The sequence below is a fragment of the Carassius carassius genome, chromosome 49 (genome assembly GCF_963082965.1).
Source record: "Carassius carassius chromosome 49, fCarCar2.1, whole genome shotgun sequence".
NCBI classification, from domain to species: Eukaryota; Metazoa; Chordata; class Actinopteri; order Cypriniformes; family Cyprinidae; genus Carassius; species Carassius carassius.
The window spans coordinates 6,905,208-6,926,205 of record NC_081803.1 but is presented as its reverse complement, the minus strand read 5'-3'; the positions used below and the strand labels follow the sequence as shown (position 1 = coordinate 6,926,205).

The 20,998-nt window shown below is 35.9% G+C and overlaps 1 long non-coding RNA gene across 1 annotated transcript; it reads left to right on the top strand.

The window, feature by feature from the left end:
- The first annotated feature begins 13,872 nt into the window (after window positions 1–13,872).
- On the top strand, window positions 13,873–14,312 carry LOC132132163 (uncharacterized). The gene is made up of 2 exons (XR_009429015.1): window positions 13,873–14,157; window positions 14,243–14,312. It is a non-coding gene; the product is annotated as an uncharacterized LOC132132163 (long non-coding RNA).
- Window positions 14,313–20,998: the final 6,686 nt, after the last annotated feature.

Here is a 20,998-nt window from a genome sequence, read left to right as displayed (position 1 = left end):
ATGGTCCCACCTAGTGATCAACTGTAAAAAATAACAAATGTTACCTCTTCCCAACAGGGAAAACCAGCAACAATCAAGAATCACACACACACACACAAACAATATAATTTGCTGTTATACTCCATATAGCTCCATATACAACCCAGAAACTAAGGTTATTTTTTGCACATCTCTATCTAAAGGGTAAATGGTCCCACCTAGTGATCAACTGTAAAAAATAACAAATGTTACCTCTTCCCAACAGGGAAAACCACCAACAATCAAGAATCTCACACACACACAAACAATATAATTTGCTGTTATACTCCATATAACTCCATATACAAGCCAGAAACTAAGGCTTTTTTTGCACAGGCTTATCTAAAGGGTTAATGGTCCCACCTAGTGATCAACTGTAAAAATAAAATTGTTTACCCTCTTCCCGAAAGGGAAAACCACAAACAATCAAGAATACATGATTATATGGTTTCATGGCTTTGCAATCAAAAAATGTAATTATAATGGAAGTAAATGGGGCAAAAACAGCCACCAACAACAAACGAGGGAGAACAAATTTAAATCTAATGCTGCACAAAAACTAAAAATGCATCAAAGCCAATGTTGTTACTAATCTTTGACATGCCCAAGACTGTGATAAAAGGTTAAAAAATATCCAGTCCACAATCACTTTTTATATTGAAAATATGTAATTTTGTGTGTTTTTTTCCCAAATCAGTGACATCATTTATGAACTTGGTAATTAAAGAGTTAAAATCTTGAATTTTTTTTTTTTAAACATTTGGTAAATTTTTTAAAATAGATTTATGCAAAACAATTTAAAATTTTATCTGATCCATTTTTACAGCAGTTTAATTTAGTGGATGTTTTCATTCACGAACATAACGAAAGGGTAGTGAATTTGCCCACAGTGTATTGTTACGTTTTTGAAAAAATTCTAAGCATTTTCCCAAAATATGTGTTAAAATAAGATTTGTCACCAAAAATCATTCCATTAGCTCAAACACAGAGAACGTTGTGGCCAAAATAAGATTCAACTTTACCCCCTAGTGGACGAAAACGTCCCCAACAACGTATAAGGGTTAAATGACTTTTTACATTAAAGGGGTCATATGAACATTATTTTGCATATTTGGTGTAATGAAATGTGTTTATGTGGTTAAAAAAAAATGTGGTTAAAAAAATTCATTATTTTCCACATACTGTACATTTTTGTTTCTCCACTATGCCTTCTGAAACACGTAAATTTTTACAAGGCTCATCAGTCTGAAAAGCAAGACGCTGTGATTGGCCAGCTATCCAGTGTGTTGTGATTGGCCGAATACCTCAAGCGTGTGATGGAAAAGTTACACCCCTTAACATATTGTGATCCCGTGTCTGGCTGGACCGACGAGACATAAACATAAAACCCATTATAAACGTCATATAAACATGATTTCTAGTCGTGTCCTCTTTTGCAAGGCCAAACAAAGTAGTCTTGCTTTCTCAACGAAACAGCGTCACACAACGCATCTTTGTGTGAGGGGAGACCAGAGGCCTAGAGTGAGTGGAGGCCGCCTTGAGTGAGCAGAAGAGCGTGTGAGCAGAGCACGCTCCAATACCACTCACACCATGGGTCTAGGGCAAACACAGATCCAACCAGAATTCACCTGTGCCTTTAACAATTAACAAAACTGTCAGCATACACTTTAAAAAACTTTGTTGTGAAGGAGGGAGGGAGTTCGTGAAATATTTCCAAAAGCAAACTGACAGGTCATACAGGTACACAATTCCTGTCAAAAAACTAGATGATAAAAATGTTGAACATGAACAGGAAATGTGGTGATACGATTTCATTAAGTAAGGATTCATATTTTAAATCTAGAAAGACACATCACGCGGAAACATGACAATGTGCTGCGCGAAAATGGGGAAACCAATGAAAAACGTGAGCATTGTGAATATGGTTGAAATAGGGAATATGGGCTGATAATTAATTAAATAAGTTTTGTCATACGAATATTTTAATGTAGTCTTTTTTATTTAATTTTTTATTTAATAGAGAAAGAGATAGAACAGGAGCTGGTCCGACAGCAACTGGTACTGGATACAGCCTTCTTTATCTACATGGACTATGAACTGCTGAATGCAGGAGAATGAGAAGGCATGCGACACTTTGCCGGCGCGGATCAGCCAGGCTACACACCCCCATGCTATAACACTGTGCGAGACACGCTCATGCCTCATGCCTCATGCTCTGGAGGAGATAAAGGATAGGCTGCGAGACCTGTTGAAAAAGGGGGATGTGTTTGTTCTGTCAGCAGACATTTGAACCAGTAGAAGAGAGCACAGCTTCCTGGCTGGCCACGCTTCATTGATGGGACATTCTGGAGTCACATGGTTTTGTTGAGCTGTGACCACATACAGGGGCACCATACCACAGATCACATTTACCAGATGTATGAAAGTGTTCTAAAATACTGGAATGTGGAAGGACGTGTGATAAGGGTCTTCACTGACAGTGCCAGCAACATGGTCAAGGCATTTAACCTCTTCCCTGTGACTGAAGAGAAGGATGAGCTCATTGATGAGGGGACCACGGGTGCCAGCAGCAGCAGTGCTGGACATGAGCAGAAGGACGGACCACATGCTCTGTCACAGATTGAGGTGGAAGAGGTATTGGCCAATGTCGAAAACATGATAAATCAGTACTTTACTGTATCCAGTTTACATTTGAGCTGTCCCCTTCACATGCTTCAGCTGGCGATCAAAGACGCCATTCACGAGCATGACAGCATTAATAGGCTGCTTGTGAAAGTCGGAAACGTGGTAAAAGTGTGAAGAAAAGCACCCTGAACACTAAAAAGACAGACGGTTTAGGTGTTTTCCCCACAACTGCCTGCATCACCCTGTCTGTGTGCTTACACCACTGGCAGACCTCAGAGACAATTTACAAAGGGAGTTGGGGAACCTAGGGATGAATCTCCCTGCTATAAATTTAATAAAATCCCTACTCACTAATGTTGCTGTCCTTCCCATGATGATTGCTGCCTTTGGTGAAATATTGGCCAACATCATCTCATCTCGTTACGACAGATATTATACCAATAAGCATATACTTTTAGCATAAGTATTGGATCCACGTTTCAAAACTGAATGGGTGATTTGTGACGAGTCTGTGTGCAACAGGCTTGGGGAGATCCGCGATCTCTTTGTGGAGGAAACTGAATGACTAAACTCTACCCATGGGACACCAGACACTGACACCTCACCTGGCTCTGACTGTTAACTTTTATAAAGAATATCTCTTTGGATTTGAGACTTTAGTCTTTAAAACTTTACAGATCTTCTTTATGCACCAAGAGCTTGTAACACTCCAAAGAGAAATGAAAAATTTAATTTGCACCATATGACCCCTTTAACAAATATCATTTTCACAGAATCAGGATTTTAGAAAGAGAAATAAAATGCTGTCAATTAGCAGATGATACAACAATATTTGTTAGAGATTCATTAGAAATTAAAAAATTTGATCTTTTTTTTTTTATTTTCATTGGTGTCAGTGTTAACATTAAATTGAAACAAATGTGAGTTGTGAACTTGATATTAATGGCATCTCTGTAAAGAATTTCTAGTCCTAAACATATGTAAAGTTAAAAAGGAAAGGGGAAAGCTGTACATTACATTGAGGAAGCTACCACAGAGTGGCGCTGCGGTCATTAAAATCATAAAATCTAATAAAGAATCCATTTCTCGCTGGTTTTTAAGCCTGACCACTTTCCAATTTAAACATTCAAGTTTCGAACAACATTCGAGTTTAAATCATTCAAACACAAGACGCGGAAAATCTCAACTCGCGCGCTGTGTCTCACAGTCTCAGAGCCGCGTCTCACAGACAGCAAAACTAAACCGAGCTCTCCTTTGCGAAGTTCTCCTCAAACTTCCTCCTGCACCTTAACGAACAAACACAAATCGCACTTTAAACAAACAGAAAAGGATGTGAAAAAGCCCATTTCAGCACCCGCGGTATTCTGGTGTTCAGGGCTCACGCAGAGAGGCGTCTGAAAACACTTTTTTAACACAGAATTTGCCTCTTTTTGCTCTTGTACCGTTCGTATGTTGTATGTTCGAAAAAACTGTTGGTTGTGTCTTAAGTGAAAGTAAACAGTTGAGAAAAATATCGGATGTGTATTATATTGGATGATTTATCATCTCTTAAAGTCACCACGCCTAATTTAGCTACTAGCTGCTGTAATGTTAATACAAGAAAATGAAAGATTTTTTTTTTTAAGTTTTAATAGTAGGTGTAGGACACTATAATTAATTTAGGTAAGAGAGTATAGCAAAATTAAGCGAGCTGTGACATATTATACACAAAAAATCTTCATACATCGGACTACTAGTGAAATTGATAGAAAAAAACAAACAAAATGGGACCAAAAATTATTCAGACACTTTGACCTCACCATGTTTTGCTTACGTGTTTTTTTTTTTCCTGAATTGCTAATGCAACCTTTTCACACCACAGACTGAACAAAATTAAGCATTGCATGGTAATTGTTCAACAAAGTATTGATAGTTGTGTAAATATTGTCATACTAACAGTTGTCTGAAGTTTTGGTTGACCATTTTATAAACTAGAGCAAATAAACTGTGATAATGTGAGAAATGTTGAAGGTGTCTGAATATATTTTGGTTTGACTGTTCATTTAATTTTTACAGTGAAGACTATGCAGTGCTATTTTATATTTAATTATTTGTTTTCTGTACCTGGACATGTACAAACATGAAACAACTTAAACATTGTGCAATTAGCACAAATAAATAAATAGAATGAACATATAAATTAAACTATTTCAAACAGGGCCCACTGGTACAACCTGCACCAGGGCCCCGTAAGCCCCAGCTACGGCCCTGCTCACTGGGTTGTCTTGCCGTTTACCATTTCTGAGACATTTAGTGAGCAAAAGTGTCTATAAACATGACGTTGTACATATGAAATTATGCAGCTCTCTATTGATTTGATGAAATAAACTGGAGAATGTATGATAATGTTAAACTTGAGAATGTTAATGTCTGATGATACTGTGATAACGATGTACAATGAACATGAGCTGAATGTTACGTCTGAAATCCTAATTATTGCTTTGAATTTACTTGAATTTTGATGATTGTAATCTGGTTCAGCCCTGTTTCCTAATTTTTTTTTAATGATCTTCGGTCAAAATACTGCTTTATGGGACATGCAGTGTATGTTTTCCATTCTGTCCAGCTTTGTGTATGAAATTTCTGCCAATTGCTGGAATACTATTTCCATGGGTTTGCATCTAAAAATAAAAAGTGAAGACCACTATCCAAAAGACTTTCCAAAAAGTAGGGTGACCATATAAGCCATTTTCCCAGGACGTGTCCTTAACAGGATTTCTATATTGCCTAAAACATCCAAAGAAGTTTGACCAATAACATGCAGGTATGTTACATAATCAACCAATCGTATCATGTGAGAAGGTGAGATCTACAGAGAACGATCAAAGGAATGCAAATACACGTACGTATTTGTTCGTTTATTCAACTTGAAACGTCGCTGCACAGCGATCATTGTATGACACCAAAGTACCAAGAGAGTGATTTGAATGCATAAGGAGCCGTCTGCTCTGCTCTCTATAGCTCTTATGAATGTCATACATTGATCGATCTGCACAGCACAAACAGCCAAAATCTGGATATTTTAGCCAATATAAAAATCCTGGCAAGGACGCATCCTGAGAAAATGGCTCATATGGTCACCCTACCAAAAAAGACCAAAGCGAAGTTGTTTGGCCATAATGCAAAATGCCATTTTCAGCACAACCTTTACAAAATGTATAATTAAAAAGCACCAAAAGTTGTGATGAGATATCTAGCATATTGGTGGAGGGTGATGATTTAGGCTCATTTTGCAGCCACAATATCCACCAAAGTCCACCATGAACTCCTCTGTATAATTAGTATTCTAGGGACAAATTTTAGGTCATCTGTCCAACATCTAAATCTCAGCTGAAATTGGTTATACAACCAATGTGAGTGAATAAACAATGACAGACATTACATTTTAGGGTGAACTATCCCTTTAATTACAGTCGGCAGCATGTAGCCTACTGTCCCTTTAAGACCAAAACAAATCAAGTCAAGTCACTTTTATTGTCATATCACCACAGCACATGTGCCTTGGTGAGTGAAATCCTTGGGAGCATGCTCCAGAAATTGCAGAAATAATTTATATATAACCATACTGACGTCAACAGATGGCAATGTGCAATATGCACACACATATAGTCAGTACAAACAGTGTACTATTAGATATACTTACAGTTAGCACTACACATTATACACTACACACATATGTATACATTCTACATTACATAGACATATATGCATAAATATATGCCAAGGTGTATCAGATTATAAATTAACTGGATACAGAAAATATCATGGATGTGCATTGGATGGTATCCAGTGGTAGCAGGTAGAATGTATAGTCCAGTGTTGAACTGTTGAAATGTGCATGCATCTAATATACAGATAAACATAAGTTTCTTTCAGTTGTTTACATTTATTTCAGACATAACCAACTGAGTCTATAAATAAACCTTCTTTGTTTTGACAGTATTAGTACAAAACATAATTTAGTTCAGCAGGCACAGTTTGACCATATAATACCCACAGGGTCTTGGCCACTTGAGAGCACGTGCGCACAACAGTAAGTGTGCAAGACTGTCCAGATCTTAAATACGCCAAGGCACAGTTCCCTTAATGCACACTATCTCGAATACCGGTGAATGTGATTTCACCAAGTCCAACATGTTCCTGGATCAACATCCTTTTTGATCCTGGAACAACATTCCAATCAACCAATCAGAATTGAGATGTAACTTTTCAGGAAATGCGAGTATCAGGTTTACAATCAGGATTAGGTGCTTCTACACCCTTTTTAATCAGCTATCAATTTGCCTCTGATTTTAGGAATAACTTATGGCTAAGATTAGGTTTAGGAGTGGGGCTTGGGTTAAATCTGAATTTTTGGACAGTAGTGTTAATCCAGGATCAATAAGAAAAGTTGATCCAGGAACACGTCTTACTTAGCAAAATCACGGCAAACATTTATTGCTGCATACATTAGTAATTTTATTTTGGAACTGCTTTTTATCACTTAATTACAAGCACTACAAATTAAAATGGTCATGTTATAGGGACTACCGAACAGATATTTAGAAGGTGATCAAATGCAAAGTATTTAAAATTTAATTATGTAAACGCTTGAATTGGTACAATACTATAAGCGTGTCCCATCAGTTAATGGGAAATTTGACACTTGTGTTCTTCACCACTTGAACCAAATACAGGAAATACATCATAGGTGTTAAGTGATATAGTGCAAAGACTGCAAGTGTGGGTATTTGGACAAGGCATAACGTTACCACGGAGTTAACTCTGATGTTAATGTATGTCACAGTACATTAATTCTGAGGCACCAGAACTGCAGCTGATAGAATGTGTGCTGCGGCATAATACAAATGCAAATCGAAGAAACTTATCATCCACAATCAAAAATCTTCATATCACACACCCCTACATCAGCAGAAACCACAGACAGGAGGAAGGGGCTGGTCAGTCCTCGCTATCAGCAAAAGACATATGCAAGAGCAAGTTAATGCTCAGTTTCATGCAGAAGTGTTGCACATGTGGCAGGGCTCATGTAGCCGCTTCCTGAAGCGCTGCAGCTGTGACCGATCAGCTGGTGATGAGGATGGGCAGGTGTTCCTCGCTTGTTTCCAGGGCAACCCTGATGAATCTTCGGGACGCTCGTCACAATACTTTAGACCACAAAAACATTTTCAGCAGAGGTCAAATTTACAGTACTAATTTGGAATTTATTTTTTTATTTATTTATAAAAAAATTTCTATATTTTTTATAGATAATTTATAGTCCCTTTTGGAGTGTCAAATTAGCTGTATTTGTATTCTATTTTGTATTTAATCAATCCATTGATTTGAAATCCCTTTCACTACTGTACATTTTTGACAATACAGACATAAGTTATGTTGAGACTACATCCATTCCAGATGTATAATAACTGTTTTTCACAAATACTTGTTTGTTTGTCATAGTTTATTTCCCAGCCTTGGCTGAAAATTTGTCTTTGGTCTTGCTTAAAATTCAACAATGACACTAAAATCCACATATCAATACAATTCACATAACACATCAAATAAATACTAAATACTGTATATTCATCACTCCTAAAAAACACTGCAGTCCTACCCTTTGTTCAAGAGACTTCTTGCATATGGCTGTCACAGTGTCTGGTCTGTGTATCACTGGGTGTCCACTAGTGGTCTCACTTCCCCATAGTCACCCCACTGCAGGTACTACATTTCCCACAAGCCTTTGTCCGATTCATCACTGTTAATTGCACACCTGTTAATTGCACTCAGCTGTTCCCACTTTAATCATTTTCACCTGTCCATATATACCCTGTTTGTTTTTATCAGTTCATGGAGTCCTTGGTTTATGTCACCCTGCTTTTTCGTATTCCTTAGTGTTTTTTGTGTTTATTGTTTAGGACTGCCTTTCTGATGTTGACCTTTATGATTTTTGGATTCCCCTATTAAAACACTGCAACTGGATCTCTGTTTGTGTGTGTGTTCATTACAATATCACAGAAGTTTGTTTATAATTTGCTTTAGTTGCTTTCAGTTTCCTGTAACAACATACAGTTGGTAACAATTCTAAGGTGTAATTCAGAGCGTGTGTTTTATCTCCACTTATGGCCAAAGCTTTCCTCCAAAGTGCCTTTGTTTAGCTTGCCATCCTTATGATCTTGTTTAATTTGACTTTATTTACCGCTGTTATTGAATTCAGCTTACGCTCAATCGTAGTTCCCAAATACTTAAATCTTCACAATTTCCACTGGTTGATCACATAATGTCATTTCTGTTAAGGGTTCTGTGTGATTTAAAATGAACTCTATGGTCTTCACAACATTTATCAGTAGAGAAATTTATTTTCACCATTTTTCTAATTTCAAAACATGCTCTTCATACTCCTAATCAAAGCAATATTTTCAAACGAGTGCCTTATAGTTTTCACACTTCTATAATTTATCATTTGTACTCTGCATTTGAATCTGATTTGTAAAGACAGAAAATATAGGGGATGCATTTTGCATCCTTGAAGTACTCCTATATTTTGAAACATAATGTTTATTTAACCCCCTGACACAGACTTTTTGTGGTCTATCTGTTAAGAAATGTTTAATCCAGTGAGTTATTACTCTGTTCACTCATAAAACTAAAAGACGTTCTAAAAGTAGACATATCTGCATCATATTAAATCAGTGGAAGGAACATGTGCATTGGCCTTTGCTTGTTGTAAATGACAAGCAAGTTTATCGACCATAGTGAGTGTAGCATCCTCTGTCCCTTTTTGTGGCCTACAGTATATGCAAAATGCATTGCATTTAGGTGCTCTGATATGTACGATTTAAGGTGATAACTAATGACACTTTCCATGCATTTAGCAAGTATTGACGTCAAGGCTACGGGGTGAAAGTTTTCATTAAGTGGGTTTAATAAAAAACGTAAATAATTCTGATAAAGTGTCTGTTCATTAATTTGCAAAAACCTTTAACACATGGCCATCTAAGACTAAGGCCATCTGGATCTGGCACTTTACAGTACCGTAATTGCTTAAGACACATTCTAGTGTGTTCACCTATCAAGCAAATAGGTGAATCCAGAGGAATCCTGCCTGTTTCTTCTGTTACCAGCTACATCATATCTTCTGTAAAACATATTTAAATCATTAACCCATTTTAAAATATCTGTCTAAAATATCATCATTTAGACCTTTTAAAGGGGTCATATAATGTGATTTAAATTTTTCCTTTTTCTTTGGAGTGTTACAAGCTGTTCATGAATAGATATGATCCCTAAAGTTGCAAAGACTAAAGTCTCAAACCCAAAGAGATATTCTTTATAAAGGTTAAGACTCAACCACATCCTCCTAAAACACCTTGTTTAAACATGCCCCCACATCTACATCACAATGTGGGAAGATCTGCATAAGGCTGCCTGAATGTTCACGCAAAGAAGGTTTAACTTTATTGTTGCTGCCACTGCCGCCATTAAATTATCAAAGACTGTTTTCCTGTCCCAAACCTATCTTAAATAATAAAAGAGCCATTTGGCATTCCTGAAGGCACAAAACTGCTGATATCGATCAAGGGCTTGTAGGCCAACATGTGTATGCATCGGGGGTCTGCTAATTGTCACACATTTGCACAGTGGGTGAAGTTGTAATCCGCTGATTGGTCAGTTTGAATGTCTCACATTTGGTTAATAGATAATACATGGTCAATGAAGGGATGAAAGAAGATTGCAACTGTTGCTTTTTTTTCTCTTTGATGACTCTTTCCTTTGCTGGAGCTCTCTTCTCGCCCTCTCTCCCTCTTTTTCCTCCCGCTCTCCATCTCCCCCTCTCAGGTAATATTTTACATACATGTTCCATACAATTAACTAAATGTTTTACCATCCTTCATCCATTTTGTAACTAATTCAAGTGTAACAAAATGTGCTAATTAGTCTTGATTCAGTATTAACTTTGAAATGCTACCTATTGTAATACACTATAGTCACTCAATAGAAACACTCTTCCACATAGTTGGTATAAGTGGCAGTGGGTGGTAATCAGTGTTGGGAAGGTTACTTTGGAAATGTAATAGGTTACAGATTACAAGTTACCCTGTTTAAAATGTAATAGTAGTGTAACTTTTAAAATTACTTTAATAAAGTAATGTAACTAATTACTTTTGAGTACTTTTTGATTACTTTTCTAAATTTGTGAAAATTAAAGAATAATAAATAAAAGCATATACATCAACTTAAATACAGTTATCTAATAAGCATGTGACGTATTCTGTGTAATAAACTCCTGAAACATTGGTATTTTTTAAACTGCTGTCTCTGTATATGATGATAGTTTTCTCAAAATAAGTCAAATGCACATGAAGTGACACAGAGCAGTTCTAGAAATTATGTTTATGTGCTCGTGTACTCCTATATTGAGGCGGCAGAGGTTGAAAACACTGCGAGCTTCAGTAGGCCTATGTGTAGTAAATGAAACCATGTCTTTGCCATTAATTTACAGGAGGGGCGGACTGGGAAAAAAATCAGACTGGAAAATTCAAACTCATACAAACAAATTCATGGACAAAACTATTATTTGTATGGACCTGACATAAAAAAGGTTTAAATCTTTAATTTGGGGACATGCAAAATAATTAATCTCTCCTGAACTGCACCTTCACTTCCATTTTTCTCTTCAGTATCTTTATTTTGCCCTGTTATCCATCTCTCTCATGACTTTAATACTCAAGATTGAACAAAACTATACTTTACAAACAATACTCTACAATACTACAATATCTTTATAGAAAAATCTTAATACTGTACACGAGTCATTTTTTTCCCTTACAAAAAAATTACCATGCTTTTATTAGCCTATATAAAAGTAAAATAACCTTGTTTTTTTTTTTTTTGCAAATGGATTTGTATTTATTTTTGGTTATCACAGTTAAACAATAGTAACCATTTTCTCTGGATTTAAGTTAAATATTAAAATGTTAATTTTCGTAAAGGTTGTGTTGTTGTCTGTCGTAGCTCCCCCTAAACCTATTAAAAAAATCGGAATTTTTTTTTCAGCTAAATTACTACTGTAACATTACAACTGATATAATATATATATATATATAATGATGTCCTTTATATAGCATTTTGAGTGATGACTGATGAGCAACGTGCTGCTGCTTGATTAAATAAATAAAAAAACAAAGACAAAAAAGCATCTTTACAGATGAAACCGACCTGAAACCCTGAACAGGAGTTCTGCTTCTCTGCTCCAGCAGTCCACTCTCTTCTCTCTCTCTCTCTCTCTCTCTCTCTCTCTCTCTCTCTCTCTCTCTCTCTCTCTCTCTCTCTCTCTCTCTCTCTCTCTCTCTCTCTCTCTCTCTCTCTCTCTCTCTCTCTCTCTCTCTCTCGCATTGATTACTCTGAGTCTGATCCAAACCGTTTGGCGGAGGCGCGGAGAGCGCGCGAGTCATGACTAACAATTCATGACATTAGAGATTTAATTATCAAATGGCGGATTCGCAAATGATCGCTTTAGTACATTCGGCAGGCAATTATACAATAATGATATTAAATAGTGGGGCAAAATCGGCTGCCAGGCCATCGGGAATTGTCCCGGTTCTCCCGGTGTCCAGTCCGCGCCTGATTTCCACAGACACGCAGAAGTGAAAGTCATATATTGCATTTTTGGGGCTTTATATTCACAGACACTAGTCGATGTCATGTTTTGATTCAAGTGTACTGACCTACTTTTGATTTAGTCATCCAAAATGTGGCATATTCCGTCCGCGTTAGGCATTTCGTTTTTATGACTGGATTCTACGAACCAGACTGTATTTCCGCATCCCGGACATTATTAGGGCGGTATGTCTCAGAATAGTTAGTGCAATTTGGGAAATAAATCAGTTAAATCTGTATGTGGATGTGTGTAAATATTCAAATGTAATCCCCTTTGTAATCGTAAAAAAATTCATAAGTAACTGTAATTTAATTACTCATTTTTTCTTAGTAACTGAAACTAATTACAGTTACAATAATTTTGTAATTAAATTACGTAACGCTGTTACATGTAACTACTTACTCCCCAACACTGGTGGTAATAGACTAGAAATGTACAGTTCTCAATAAGGTATTTCTTCAGATCTTTAATAAACCATGGCTTGAAAAGATTTTAACCACTTTAGTATCAATTACAATATCTTCACAGAATTTAATGTTACAAGTAAAAAAAAAATTTTTAAAAAAAAGGCATCCCTGTCATATGTCTCTTTCTAAAAAGATATCTGGGGGTAGTGTCATTTGTAAGTTTTATTGAGCTTTTACACCTGTCATATAAAGTATAAATGGCCCTTTTAAAGCCAAAAAAATCCAAAGTTTCAAACATAAATTTGTAGTTAACTGTCATCAAATATAAAACTTTCACTATCAATACACTCATTATAAACATTTAATTCTTGGACCAAACATATGTTTTTACTTCTATGTCTATTAGGGCTGGGAAAATAAATCAGCTTGTTTTCAAATCCTTACACACACTTGAACCTAAAATAATAATTCGTAAAATTCTAAAAGGTTTAATCGAATTACAAAGGTGTTCACATGTTTACTGTACATTAATCTCGGTCATAAAACCATTTGAAACTGAGGTGAAATTACACTCTAAAAACTGCTGGGTTGAAAACAACCCAATTTGGGTTAATTTGGCAACCCAGCGCTGGGTCAAAAAGGGACGAACCCAACGCTGGGTTATTTTAACCGAACCAGTTGGGTTATCATGTTTAACCCAGCCTGTTGGGTTGCTTTTTTTCTATGGTTTAAAATGACTATGTTGCAGGGTTTCAAAACCCAGAGCGGGTGTTTTTTATCACTGTATTTCAGAAGGAAAACTACTGTATTTAGAAAATGTTCAAATTCATTTCGCATGTAATACTTGATGAGGCAGCGTTTGTGAGCTCAGTGCCGCTTTGCAGCCGTTACCGTCGAAACCTACCTCTCCCGCTTAGCGCCTCCTGCTGGCGGAAAATTAACTCTCAGAGTGCCGCCACCAATTGAGTGTAAGGATGTGGGAAACAATGCATGCTACGTTAAAATGAACCCAAATTGAGCTAGGCATTAAACCTACAAATAATGTTCATTTTAAATATCACTTTTACACACAAATAATAATTATCAAAAGGAAAATATTTATTAAAAACAAGAGTAAAGTAAAAAAGTAACATGTAAGAAGAAATGCAGAAAAGGATGGCATTAACAGCTACAGAGTTCATAAATAAAGCATTGAGCATTTGTTGAATTTAACTTAAGATCAAACTGGACTTTGTTCAATTGTATATATTGTATAAAAATATACGAAAACACTATAATACAATAAATTTACAATAAGTTAGGTTCTTTACCAACTATTCTGGCATGACAGTACACAAATAAATCACAACATTAACTCTGATATTATAACATTTAACAGACGTGTGTGTGTGTGTGTGTGTGTGTGTGTGTGTGTGTGCGCGCGCGTGTGTGTGTGTGTGTGTGTGTGTGTGTGTGTGTGTGTGTGTGTGTGTGTGTGTGTGTGTGTGTGTGTGTGTGTGTGAAAGAATGTGAGCATGTGTATGAATGACAGAGTGTAAACTCTTCTACTAAACAACACAGAAAAAGCATTTAACATTGTTTTTACAAATTATACACTTACAGTTTGTTTCATAGTCCATGAATACAGATCAAGCATCACAGTCAATTTTCATGATCTCTTTAGCATAATTAATGTAGTCATGAAGAAGCCCCATCAGCAGAGGGATTAAAGGAAAAATGATAGAGACATTGAATGGCTTAATACTTCTTGATACTTCATTTGATTATTTTGCCCGTCCACAGTCTAAGGATTTAGATTTATTTTTTTTAAGTATAACCCAATTCAAACAACTGAAAGAGCCAAAGAGTTTAACAGTCTGGTGGACACATGAATTGGGCGGTGATGACTGCAGCAACAGTGGTGTGGGGTCAGATTCCCGGCCTGATTTACTGTCCCAGTCCGCCACTGCCTTTAAGTATTGTAATGGTGCAAAAAGTCAAACTTCAGAGGAATGTCATCAATAACCTTAATGGAATGTAAATGTACATCCAAGCTTAGCTGCTGGAATCTGTGGGGAAAATGGACAAGAAAATCGTTGTACCATCGTGAGAACAGATGGGTTTTTAAAAGAGATTTAAAAATATCTAGTGAAGGAGCAGTTCTGATGTGGCTTCACAATCTCGGGCCTGCGATAGAGAAAGCTCTGTCACCTCTGCGTTTAAGTCTGGATGAAGGGATCTTGAGCAGCTTTTGATTTCCAGAGCGGAGCTCTCGAGTGGTATGGGGAGATGAGTTCAGATAGATAGCTTGGGGCCAGATCGTGCACACATTTGTAAACGAATAAAATTATTTTAAAATTTACTCGGTACTGGATTGGTAACCAGTGAAGGGCTCGGAGTAGAGGGGTGGAGTGGTCATATTTACGGCCATATTTTAGAAATTTCGCAGCAGCATTTTGGACTGAAGCCGATCTAGTTGCATTTTTGAAATACTGCTATATAAAGAATTACAGTAGTCCAGCCGTGAAACAATAAAGGCGTGGACTACTGTCTCGAGCAAGCTAACAGGCAATGCGTGTTTGATTTTTGATAACTGACGGAGCTGGATAAAACTTGACGCAACTACTGAGGAGATGTGTTTGTCTAGAGTGAGCTGACAGTCCAACAAGACACCAAGATTTTTAAAACATTTTGTTTGGTGAACTGCCAGGTCATCTAGAATAGAGGTATCAATTTTGGAGACATTTGAGGAGTTAAACACAATAACCTCTGTCTTTGAGTTGTTAAGGGATAAAAAATTGTTTGCCAGCCAGATTTTAATCTCGTCGAGGCAGGAAAATAGCGAAGTGACAGAAAGGGGATTGTTTTTTTTATAGGTAGGTAGATTTGGGTATCATCAGATTAGAGATGATATTGATTGAACTCCATGCTTTCTCATAATCGATCCTAGCGGCAACATATAGAGGGAGAAAAGCAGAGGGGATAAGATCGAACCCTGAGGGAGGCCAAATTCGAGACGTGCAGCAGAGGAGGAGTAGTTTCCAATTTTTATTGAGAAGTAGCGGTCAGTTAGGTAAGATTTGAACCACTCCAGGACATAACCATTTAACCCCACTAGGGATTTTAGTCTCCATAGAAGCACCTGATGATCAATGGTGTCGAAGGCAGCTGTTAAGTCTAGGAGAACTAAGATAAAGGAGTCCCCTGAATCAGAGGTAACTAAAATATCATTAAAAACTCTCAGTAAAGCTGATTCAGTGCTATGGAGAGGTTTAAAGCCAGACTGAAAGCGTTCAGGAATGTGGTTAGTGCTGAGAAATAATTGTTAAGACCAGCTTTTCTAACACCTTAGACACAAATGGGAGCACAGAAATTGGCCGGAAATTATTTGTGAATGTTTTCTGAGGTTTTTCTAGTGGCAATATATATACCATTCCAACGGATGGCGCTGGATAGGTTTTTTTTTTGTTTTTGTTTTTTAAATGATGACAAGCTGAAATTAAATCGCACTAACGAACCTATTTTTAAAATGTAAGGAGTAGAAAGTACAGATAATTGCGTGAAAATGTAAGGAGTAGAAAGTACAGATAATTGCGTGAAAATGTAAGGAGTAGAAGTAAAAAGTAGGTTGAAAAATAATTACTCCAATAAAGTATAGATACTCAAAATTTCTACTTAAGTAAGGTAACAAAGTATTTTACTTCGTTACTTGACACCTCTGCTAATGATTGGTAGCACAAAGCACCAAATCATATAGTGCAGAACAACAAACATCTGCTGCAGGAGTCTGCGTCTAAAAACAGTACACAAACAAAGAGTTGGAAGCATAAGCACCAAATCAAATGAACGTGTCTGCATTAGTACAGCCAGCGCAGAAGGTAACATAACAAAGAAAGGGGAAAAAATCGCCTGCTTACTGTCATAACTTGCGATAAGAAATACAGTACTCTGAAACATGGGAGCTCTTCCACTTATTTGTTTCAGCTCAATGCAGCAGCGGATAAATAGTAATTAGTCGGCAAACTAATGCTTGGTAGCTCGAAGCACCAAAAACCATAGTGCACAACTTAACGTCTGTTAAAACAGTATGCTGTAACATTCTTATAAAGTTTTAACAGGTAGTTTCATTTTTGTTCCCAGAACATTTTCCTATAAGATAGGATAACATTCTCTTCAAACATTCAAAAAAGTTGATAACATTGTAGAACATCACTCCCTAAAATTCTTATAATGTTTTTATCAGGTAGTTTTCATTTTAGTTCCCAGAATGTTCTCTCAAAAGATGGTTTAAAATTATCTAAAAACATTAAGTGATGACATTGTTAGAAAATAATTCCCTAACATTTTTAGTTTAATTTTTTTTCCCCCAGAATTCTTAACAGAACAAAAGCAGTCAATATTGTCAAAAATGATCTTTTTTGTTGAACTAAAATCAAAGTAATATTTGCATGTGTAAAAATAGCTCACTTCTCATGGTATGTTACTTAAATATATCATGTAAGAAATTAACTAAATATATTACATTTTTACCTCGGTATGTTTCTATGAATTTCTTTATGAGTGGCGTTACACATTTCAATTCTCCATGAAAGTCTCTCACAAACAGTCAGGCAACGCAAGCCTCAACAATATTTGTAATAATATTATTTGTATATATATATTATTTATTAATAAATATTATTTATTAGTATCAATAATATTATTGTTTTATTTTCAGTGTTTTTTTTCTGTCGCTGTCATTCTGTTGCACTGCGGAAGCTTGTCATGAAAACAAATTCCTCATATAGGAAAACATACCAATAAAGCTCACTCTTCTTCTTCTATTAATATTAATTGAACAAACAAACAGCATATGTTAATTATGTACATTTTTATGTACAAAGTGTAGGAAAATTTACAGGGCTCAACAGCTGTTAACTGAAAACATTAATAAATATCAGTTGACACTGAACATGATAATGGAATTAATGAAGACCAAGTTCAAGTGAAATATCTTCACAATGTCTTTATGTCCATCTTTATGTTTCTCATTGCTGATGATGAGGTGGTGTGACAGCTTCTGAAATAAACAGTTGAGTTTAGAGCAGTTATTTATGTAAAACTATAATAAAAAAAGAATGGACAGTATGTGAGCCCTTTATAATGTAAAAAATAGATAAGGTCATGGGATAAATATTATGTTATTCATGACTAGGTGTTTATGCAAAAAGTAATTAAAAAAATCATTATTTCAACATTTATGTTAGGTCTACTGAGTGAAGAGAAAGTTAGGATCCTTCACATGCATTTTCTGTTCAACTAAAAAAAAAAAAAAAAAAACACGATTGGAAAGAAACTAATTACCATTCAAGTAAAAGTTATAGAAATATTAAGAAATGAAACATTTAGTGTGTTGAAAGTCTGTCTTGTGGTCCAGAAAAAAACAGTATTGATGCAACTTTGACAGTTACAGATTTAAAAAAAATTTTTTATATTGTCCAATCTGTTGAAAAAATGTTTTATAAAAATACACTGAAAAAAAAAAAAAAAAAAAAAAAATATATATATATATATATATATATATATATATATATATATATATATATATATATATATATATATATATATATATATATATATATATAAATCACGTTGTACAGTCGGGTTTTGAGACATTTGATGAAACTTAAATTTAAAATTAAAATATGAAAATGTAATTTAATAATTATTTTGCATAAATAAAGGACAAAATATGTTTGCAGTTACATATTAAAAAGGTCGTAGCCAGGTAAACTTAATAATATGAGTAACAGAAAAAAAAAAAAACTTATATTGTTGTTATTTTTGACCCCTGTGTGTTACTTTTGTCCGAACCGACAGGGTGCAACTTATGTTCAAAATGAAATTATCCTAAAGTTTTTCTACATTTCTACAAAACACCACCCGGTATTGATAGACCACACTAATGAGTTACTGACCACAGTAAAAATATATATCTCTGTCTACAACATTATCTTTTAAAATTATGTTTTTTCTGAAAAATGGTACTTTCGCCCCTGCTCTCCCCTACCACTTGCATAAACACTGCATCCATGGGCAATATTATCCTAGGGGCTGCCATTGTTGTTTCGCGGGCTATGTGATGTCAGAGCTCGTAACTGGGAGTACATCGATCTAGTACGAGTTCACGGGTGGGAAATCAAGGGTCTGACTGTCGTTCCAGTGCACTTTCACGGGTAGAAGGTTGGAAAAACATGGGTAATGGGATGCCTGGAACACAGCATTAATCAGCATAATCTGATGAAATAGCTCGCAGCACGCATATATGAGCATACATGACGTATGCTCAAGGCGGTGCCTAGCGCTACTGCCAATGAATTGGCCTGATGGTATAAGGGCAAATTAAACTCCATATGCTGTACATTTACCTTTTCTCATATTCTAATAAGTTTGTATTTTGGATAAAATTTATCTCATTTGAAACAATAGACAACCCTAAAGACAACACTAGTACAAGGTGAAACAAAATTAACACATTAGAAAATGGATAGCTATGACTTAAATTCTGACTTAATGAGCTACTTAGAGGGGTCATATGATGCTTTTTAAAGAACATTATTTTGTGTATTTGGTGTAACAGAATATGTTGACATGCTTTAATGTTCAAAAAACACATTATTTTTAAAATACTGTACATTATTGTAGGTCCTCTATGCCCCGCCTCTCTCAAACGTGTCGTTTTCTACAAAGTCTACGCTGATTGGCAGAACACCGCAAGCACTCGTCGGAAATGTAATGCCTCTTTCCATAATCGCGAACTTCATCTTTCAAAATAAATGTAGAGTGTTAATAATGTCCTTAGTTTTACCATCAGTTCAAGCCTGAAAGGGGATCAGAGTGGTGTGACAGACAACGTGATGAAGCTCGTATGTGTTTGCAGTACACAAGCCAGGGACGGTTAGCTAATACTCTTGTACACTACCAGTTGCAAATACTTAAAAAAATAACAAAACATACTTACAGCAGCTGATTCAGAGGCTCAGATAGTTGTAGCAAAGTCAGAATTGTTCTGTTCTGTTCTGTTCTGTTCTGTTGTAAGTATTCTTAAAGATTCCTAAATGCAAAATATTCCTAAAGGCCAAATAAAGTGCTTTTGCTTTCGCCTAGATACACACAGCATCTCCCTGACATGACTGCTTCAAAACTAACTGTGGTTACTGAAACCACACCTTCTTTCTTAACGTGAACACTTGGGCTGCATTACGCAAATATTTCCACATAGTGTCATAGACATGTGGGATGTGTTTGAGTTAACCGTTTTAGGGGGCCGTGGCAGAGTCTTAACTTTGAGACTTCAGTCTTTGTAACTTTACAGATCTTCTTCATGCACCAAGAGCTTCTAACACTCCTAACACTTAATTAATATTGTTATTTAAAAAAAAAAATTCTGACACGGACCCATTGCTATAAAAACTGCTTTATTAGCAGTATAAAACTGCTATTGTAATCGTTGGCGTTATTCTTCTTCTTCTTCTTCCGTCTCTTCCGCAGCAAGTCTATGGCAGCCCATAGAACCGATTGCGGGAAAGTTGTATAATTTGGCACACTGATAGAGGACAGTCCCACCATTAACTATAGCAAATTTGATGTCTCTAACTCCAACTCTCTAGCGCCACCACTTGTCCAAAGTTTCAATATTTTTATGCTTATAACTTTTGTAACCTAAGCCAGAAAAGGAAAATTCTTGGCTCATGCCAAGTCGAATGAACCCCAAAAATCACAAGGTTTAGTTGTTTCACTATTTTCAATTTTTTCGAACTCGTTAGATTTATTATTATTATTATTTTTCCTTTTTCGAACTAAATCTAAAAAAAACATACAATTGTTAATAAATACCTCAGGCACAATTTTACAAGTGTCTATTTTAGTAATTGGCAAACTTTGTTATCCATATATTTCTAAAAGCATATGAACTTGACACATTATGTCACTGAAGACTTTGTCCTCCACTGTGGGAAAGCATATCCTGTTTTTAAACTCCACTGACAACTTTAATTATTTAAAGGGCCTAAATAGTGTTTTACTGCATATTTGTCTACCCAAATATATTTTCCTCTCTATATCTTGAAAGATAAATATATTGAGTAAAACAAATTGGTAAAACTTTACAATTAGGTGTCCGTGTACATTGAGATGGTATGCAGGTGGTTAAGTGAAACTGTAGGTATGGGGGCCCCCAAAATGCTAGGGCGGGTCCTATGTGTAGTACATCAGGGAGAAATATAGACCTGTGAGATTTAAATTGCATCCC